The sequence below is a fragment of the Cupressus sempervirens genome, chromosome 4 (assembly GCF_028749045.1).
Source record: "Cupressus sempervirens isolate cs-2001-9-10 chromosome 4, ASM2874904v1, whole genome shotgun sequence".
NCBI classification, from domain to species: domain Eukaryota; kingdom Viridiplantae; phylum Streptophyta; class Pinopsida; order Cupressales; family Cupressaceae; genus Cupressus; species Cupressus sempervirens.
The window spans coordinates 272106563-272115483 of record NC_143121.1 but is presented as its reverse complement, the minus strand read 5'-3'; positions in this window follow the sequence as shown (position 1 = coordinate 272115483).

The following is an 8921-nucleotide window of genomic DNA, read 5'->3' as shown; positions in this document are numbered from 1 at the left end:
TCTTGATAAGCATAGTATAGTTTTCAATGGCTTGCCTCTAGGATTACCATCAGATAGAGGTTTTGATCATGTTATAGAGTTAGAATAGGGTGCCAAACCAGTTATAACAACCCCATACTGCCATCCAAGAGGTTATAAGGAAAAAATTGAAAAAAACTATTAAGGAACTCCTGGACATGGCATTCATAAGGCCTAGCTCTAGTCCATTTGCATCATCTGTGGTACTTGTCAAGAAAAAGGATGGTACAATAAGAATGTGTATAGACTACAGGCCTCTAAACAAGAAGACCATAAAAAATAGGTATCCCATACCATGCATAGATGAACTCATTGATGAGTTACATGGTGCTGTATACTTCTCAAAAATTGACTTAAGATCAGGGTACCATCAAATCCGAATGAGGGGTGAAGATGTGGAAAAGATTGCTTTCAGATGTCACTATGGGCACTTTGAATTTCTTGTTATGCCATTTGGCCTCACTAATGCACCTACAACATTCCAATCTTGTATGAATAAGGTATTCAGCCAGCATCTTCAAAAATTTATTTTGATATTTTTTAATGATATCTTGATTTACAGTAAAACATGGGAAGAGCATCTAAAGCACATAGACACTATTTTGGGAATCTTGGAGTAGCAATCTTTCTATTCTAAGCTATCTAAATTTGAGTTTGGTTTGACAGAGATCCTATATTTGGGACATATTATAAGTTCTAAAGGAGTACAGGTTGATCAATAAAAAATTCAGGCAATTTTTGGATTGGCCTCCACCCACTAATCTTACACAGTTGAGAAGTTTCTTTGGGTTGTGTAGCTACTATAGGAGATTTGCCAAGGGATTTTCTCAGCTTGCTGCCCCCTTGACTGATTTGACAAAGAAAAGAGCTTTTGTTTGGATAGAAGAGGCACAAAAAATATTTGATAAGCTTAAGAAGGTAATGAGTTCATGGCCTGTGCTTGCAATTCCAAATTTTCTTTACCTTTTGTTGTTGAATGTGATGCTTCTGGAGAAGGTATAGGGGCTGTCCTAACTCAAAGGGGACATCCAATAGCATTTGAGAGTAGAAAACTAAATCAACCAGAGAAAGGTTACTCCATCTATGATAAGGAAATGTTGGCAATCATGCATGCACTTCATAAGTTTAGACAATATTTGGTATGTGGGAGATTCATTGTAAAGACAAACCATAATAGCCTTAGGTTCTTCTTGAACCAAAGGGATTTGAATGATCGTCAATAAAAATGGGTAAGCAAATTGCAAGCTTATGATTTTGATATTGAATACATGAAAGGAAAGAATAATGTGGTTGTTGATGCTCTCTCAAGAAAGCCCACTCTGTGTTCCTTAACATCTATCTTTGTTGATTGGAAAGTCTCCATAATTTTAGAGTATGCTAAAGATTCCTTTGCCAGCAAGATTTTGGATAAGTTAGTGGATGATAACAGGTACAAGGTTGTTGATGAATTGATTTATTACAAGAATAGAATCTTCTTAGTGCCAGGATAAAAAACTAAGGAGAGGATATTGAGGGCCTTTCATGACACACCTTTGGCTGGTCACCAGGGATACTTCAAGACATACAGGAAAATTTAAGAGCGATTTTTATGGAAGGGTATGAAGGAGGATGTCCTTAAACACATTAAGGAATGTATGGTATGCCAACAAAGCAAGAGTGAGCAAAATTTTCCTGCAGGGTTGTTGCAACCACTTCCTATTCCTGAACAAAAATGGGAAAGTATTTCCATGGACTTCATCACCGGGTTTCCCAAGGTTCAAGGTAAGGATTGCATATATGTGGTGGTAGATAATTAAATAAGTATGCACATTTCTTTCCTATCACATCTGATTTCAAGGCATCACAAGTGGCCAAATTGTTCTTCAAGGAGATTTTTAGATTACATGGCTTGCCTAGAAACATTGTCAGTGACCGGGACAGTAGATTCCTCAGCTCTTTTTGGAAGGGGCTCTTTCATTTGACAGGAATTGATCTCACTCCCAGTACTAGCTATCACCCTCAAATAGATGGACAAATAGAGATAGTTAATAAATGGATAGAGGGATATTTGAGGAACTATTTTTCAAATCAACAACATGCTTGGGTGAAATGGTTGCACCTAGGGGAGTATTGTTACAATACATCTCATCACATCTCTATTTGTATGCCTCCTTTTCATGATCTTTATGGTTATGATGCCCTTTCCTTTGTTGATTTAGTACTTTCAGATAGCAGAGTACTTGCAGCAAGTGATTTCATCAAGCAAAGCCAAGACATAATAAGGTCCCTCAAGGATAATCTACAACATGCATAGAACCAACAAAAGTTGTATGCTAATAGGAAAATGATTGAAAGATATTTTGAGGAGGGAGACTTGGTATTTGTTAGGTTTTAGCCATATAAGCAAAGCACCTTGAAGAGGAATGGGGCAGAGAAACTCAAGCCAAGGTTCTATGGGCCTTATAAGATCATCAAGAAGGTAGGAGAGGTAGCTTATGAATTGGAGCTCCCACCAAATAGCAAAATACATAATGTTTTCCATGTATCTTGCCTAAAGAAGGTTCTAGGCTAGTAGACCATAGTATCTACAGAATTACCACCTCTTGATGATGAAGGGAAATTAGTTTTGATACCAAAAGAGATTTTGGATACAAGAGAGAAAAGATTGAGAAACAGGAGCATCATAGAGCATTTGGTCAAATGGAAAGAATTACCATTGGAGGATGAAACTTGGGAAGGAGAAAATATTCTTGAACATTCCAATCTTCATTTCTTGAGGAAAAGCAATATTTGGGAGGGCAAGACTTGTCATGTCCCCTTTTTAACTATTTAAAAATAATAATCTTTGCTAAGGCAGGCAGGCCCAAAAAAGGTGAAGTTTTGGAAAAAGGGGCTAATCTTTGGAAACCAATGGACTAATAAATAAAAATTATTATTAAAATATGTTTCATTAACCCCTCTTGGATGTGAGTTAGGGTTATGCCCTCTTTTAAGGGATTTGGAGGCATTTTGGGCTCATTCCAGAACTTGATTTTTGCTCATTGCTTTGTTGTTCTTCAGAGGCCGCCAAACCTGTGGAGAAGGAGACCCAAGGATGGGAGTTTTTAGGTTTCTAGGAAGTCTAAGGATGGGAGTTTAAAGCCATTCCATGTGCAAGCTCATGCAGAGTTTTCCCTTGTGCTGAACAATGTAGATTTGTGGGTTTTTGGGTGTGTTTTTGTAAGAGTTTGGAGTTTCCGGTTGAGTATTTCATATCAGTTTGGGTTGCTGCTATATTTTATAATTTTAGATGTTAAAATAGAGCTGAATATATGTATTGGGTCATGGTTAAACTTTTGTGATAGATTATTAGTGTTTTGTGGTGATTCCAAGCTATTTTGTGTTATTTTCGAGAACCCGATGAGCATTGTTTTTGTCCTCCATTTGGGAGCTGTTGTGTAAATGTTATATAGATATAGAAATTTAATTTTTTAGGCTTTTATGCTGATTAAATTTCTATAAAAATTTCCACTTTCATATTTATTAATAATATGTGAAGTTGTGAAGTTTTTGGCACTATTTCGGGCATACCCGATTTGGGGTTTATTGAGAAATAGGTGGATCTTTGTAATATTGGTTGTTTGATTTTGAAAATTTGATTAGAGGCTTGAAATATCATATAAACTCAAAAAAGGGACATTTCACTCTTCCATTCCAAAATTTATCATCTTCCATTCCACCTCCAAACCAACCTCCACCTATCATTCCACCAAATTCTCCACCAATGGCCTTCTTTTCTAATGTAGTGGATTCACCAATCAACTCGCAAGGTGCACTCAATGACCTTCCTAAGAATCTTGAGAAATTCTCCTCAAGGTTCATCTATGGAGAAACACAAATAGATGATGACCAGATCAAGGTATTCAAAGAAATTTGCAATCAGAAACAAATTCAAGAAGAGAATGCGGTCCTTCATTTATTACCCTACTCATTGGGAGAAGTGGCATTTAAATGGTATGTGAATTTACAACCAGGATGTATCTAGAATTAGACCATATTTTAAAAATTGTTCCTCAAACAATTTAAAACATTTTTCAATCTAGGTGTGATACATCACAAGTTCATATCTATCAAGAGGGATCCAGCAAAGACTATTTCACATTTCAATCATCACTTTCACATGGCCTACTGCAAGTTAGAAACACCATATACAATAATGCTTGAAGCTACTATCTAGATTTATCTCAATTTTATGAACCATCTTACAAGTATTTTCCCAAGAAGACTACCTACTACAAAAATTGACAGATTGGACAAAGTCTTTACAGAAGCGATTACCTTTACTAAACAAGCCAATCCTAATGGAGAAGGATTGATGGTCCCAGCTCAAGCTATCACAGTAGTACTGACATATCCCACTGAAACACAAGTGATGTCTAGTCAATTCATTCCAATAAATCCAATTCCAATATAGCAGGCATTAGTTGCACAAGTTCCAGCCATAACTTACCTAAGATATGAACCTCCAAAAGCTACTTTATTTGAGCAAAACGAAGTAGCATCAACTAAGGAAAAAAATAATGTTGCATATGAGATTGGCCAAATGAAGAAGACCATGTCATAGATTACCAATGAGCTGACATATTTGAAATCATCACAAGGAAAGAATAATAAATTTTAGAGAAATAATGTAGGTCCTGACAACAATAACAATTATGGTAAAAACTAAATCAAGAATTTTAGTAGAAACAATAATGCGGGGAACAATTTCAAACCTTTAGATTGCAACAATGGATTCCAAAGATGGAAAACAATGGAACACTTGTCCAAATAATGGAAGCATCCCTAAATATAACAACAAAAATGCTCAATTTTTTGACATCAATCAATACAACAGTTATCAAAATGGACCCAATGATGATGGCTCATATTTCAATGGAAATCAAGATGTGAATCTGAATTCACAAGGCAATAAAAATGAGCCTCCTATGAAATTCAATACTATATTGTTAGAATCTTATGATTCTTCACAGAATACAGGAATGGAAGAACAAGTTAATGAAGAATTTACTTTTCCATTCAATCAAGAGTCAAACCCTCAACCATAAGAAATGATGACATTCTAGAATGACAACTGATACACTTACAATTTGTAGAATCGAAAGGAACCCATGATAGATGGGATTCCTCTAGCATTACAACTAACTCCTCCAAATCCAAGGGCTAACAACAATCCAATACCTATCAAAGCACCCTATGTGGAACAACAAAATCAAAACCAAGAGAATGTACCTACAATCCTAAAGAACCATGCATGGTCAACTGAAAAATATAGTGCCATTGAAGATTTGAAAATAATGAAGGCCAACATGGCCTTGTTCAATATGTTAAAAAAATTTCCTAATTAGAGGGAAGCACTGATAAAGACTCTTGACCATACAAATGCAATGCCAAATTCAAATGCATGTCCTCAAAAGATAGCGTCGTGACAAGTCAACACTTTTGAAGCTATGCCAACCATGTATAAAGACAAAGTTGAAGTCCCTCATTTCTTGCTCAGTATAATAATTTTTGGAGGAAACCTACACAATTGTCTCATAGATTCAGGAGATTCTTGTAACATCATGCCACTTTCGATAGCTCAAAGGTTGGGAGCCACTCCTCAACCTACAAATTGTATAGTGATAAAATTAGACAAAAGAAAAGTAAAGGTAATTAGGGTAATGAAAGATGTTCAAATACAGTTAACTATAGACCCCCAAATTCAAGACATCATAGACATACATGTGGTCAAAAATCTAGAAACTTATGGATTGCTACTAAGTAGAGAATGGACAAAATGATTGAGAGGATGGTTATCAACTAATTTTACCCAATTATGGTTACCTTGGAAAGGATTGAATAATCAGATCAAGATAGATGTTGAGCCAAAACTAAAGACAATGATTACAAAATATAATGCATCAAATGAGGTAGCATTCTTCCAATCAGAATTAGGCTCTTATAAAGTAATGGTTCTCGACATAATTTCAGTAAAGAAATTGGATAATGTGAATGAAGAACCCATGGTCACTATCCCAAAGGAAGAGATTGTGACTCAATTCATAGATAGCATGGTGATGAATTTACAATTCTTAAGAGAAGAAGCAGACTTAAATGTTTTTCTCCTTCCAGGATTTTGTAGGTTACACAAAGTAAGTCACTCAAAATTTGAATTTTCACATTGCCAAGAAGCAATCACATGGGTGTTGATTTAGATAATGTGATTAAATAATGATCCAACTCCAAATGAGATATAGAAATAAAATTCTAGCCATACATAAGGACCTAAGATCATGAAAAATCTTGAGCAATAAGAAGAGGAAGATCTTAACACATCGCACAATGATACTTCTTTAGATGGTGAGGCTTTGTCTTGTTCCCCTCTAGGGATGATTAAATTCCTATGAAGAAGATGTTATGTAAAAGGTCAAGGTTGGACCTTAGTAGTTGTTCATCCTAAACCTAAAGCTAATAAAATCACAAAGTTGATTGAGGAGATTCAAGATCAACAAGAGAAATGGGCAACCCCAATATCAAAGGTAAATAGTGGCAATTTTCCAAATCCACCATGTGAAATATTGCAATGGATCTTGAAGAAGAAATCCTTCAAAGTTCAAGTGAAAGAAAAGCTTCAAAAAAATAAGCACAAGTCCAGAAAGCCTAAAGAAAAATCAATATGAACACTCAAGTTTGAAGGCTCTAAATGCAAATTAGGAGTTGGCACAAGTATTGAATTAATTAATACCAAAGGTAGGTATTTTTATGCAACATATCATTTAGAATTTAGATGTACTAACAATGTTGTAGAGTATGACGCCTTGATTCGTAGACTTCTCTATGTATTAGAGAAAGACGTCAAAGTTCTCATAATTGAAGGAGACTCTCACTTGGTGATTAGATAGGTGAAATAAATTTACTCTTGTAATGATAGAAGACTACTTTCATAGTGGAAAAGAGTTTGAGATTTGATGGAAGATTTTGAGGCTTTGAACATAAAGTCCATTCCAAGAAAGAAGAATACGATATCTGATGCCCTTGCCATTTTAGCAAGTGTGTTGCTATTGGAAATATAATAGGAGTAACTAAGAGGGGAGGGGTGAATTAGTTACCACAAAAATAAATCCTAGATCCCTTATATCTCAATGCAAATCAAAACCAAACTCTGCGGAAACTAGAAATACTACTGTAACTCAATTAGTACTGAATCACTCGGCAAACACTAAGAATTGTAGCAACTCAATAATCACTGAAATATTACTTCTTAAGATATTTAATGTGATTGAACTTAATTAAATTAGTTGTATAATCATAAAGAAAATAATATGAACACATATGACACTAGGATTTAACGTAGAAACCCAATTTGGGAAAAAACCACCAATTGCAACTAGTTACTAATTTTCACTCTTCTGAAGTGAGCCCTATTAGGAGCCAACCTTGTTTTAGGTTACAAAACACACTATTAGGTGTGGCCCTATTAAATAATTTAATCACCCTATTAGGAGTGGCCTTGTTAGAGGTATTTAGACACTTCAATCTAGAAAGGCCACCTTGTTAGAGGATTTGGCAAATAGTTGTTAAGCTAACTTTGTTAAGAGATTTGATACACTGCTTTAATTATTAGAGGGTAACAATGATACGACCTGATTGTTGATGCAACTGTATTTCTTATTTTAGATCTCTATTCTAGCCTGAATACTTGATCCTCCTTGATCACATAAAACTTTCCAGCTCGATCAACTTAGGATACTCTGTCATCCTTCCAATTGGCTTCCTTGGTTTATCCTTTTAATCGCATGCTTTTCTCTTTCAATCCCACAACTTGACCTTATACTTATATCATTTTCCTTGTCAAGTCAGCTTGAATACACTTACAAATATGGGTACGTGTAGGATCATGGTGTTTCAAAAAGTGGCGATTTGAAAAATATGTAGTCCTAAAATGCCTTAAAGAATTTTGAAATCTATTCCAACTTTTTCCCCACCCATCTTGATACTCTAAAAAAAAAAAAAAAAAAACATTTATAAGGCTTACTATATATTTTGATACCAACCCTATATAGTCAACTTAAAAAATATCCCAAAAATGTGTTTTTGGTTTGTTCTTGTATATTTTTTACTTCAAACATGTAGCTAACAAATTTTTTCACCAAAATTTGATGAAATGAAAAGGGTTTCTTAAGAATGTTCTTACCTTTCCATAAATGTAAGGTTTGTCAAATTACGAGTTCAGTAAGTAATTATTACTTATTTTCTAATGGAGTTACGTATAAAGTGTTGATTGAAACACTACTTGAAAAACAACTATAACTTTCAAATGGTACAACATTTTTGAAATCTCAAAGATGAATCACATTCTATGCTTCTTCTATTATTAGGAAAAAAATAGTTTTTTATTTTTTTTTGTAGAGTTTTAAATTAGTTAAGGTGGTCAGACACGAGATTTTTTTAATTCCAAAAATACTAAAGTAGAAAATTAATTATTATTTATTTATTTAGAATAAAAATAAAAATTAATATGTCACATCTAGGCATGAGTCTACTTCTTCTATCTAGAATATTATTTAAAAATATTATCATTTGATTTTAATTAAGGTGGTCAGACATTTGTCTAATTCTTATTTTTGTCCTAAAATATTTGTATTATTGCATTCAAATTCAAAATTTTGACCAATCAATTTTTATTTTTTCAAATAAGGCCTAGTAGTTTAGAAACTAAATTCTATTTTATAGAGATTCTTTTCTCTCGATTTTTTGATATAAATTTTATAACAAGTAGAAAATTGCACGAGAAGTTGACATAACCTTGATTTGCTAATTTTTTATTACCACTTAAGAGCATACATAGTTTGATTGACCATGATCTTTCACATACCCATATTCAATATTCATCCCTTAAGCCG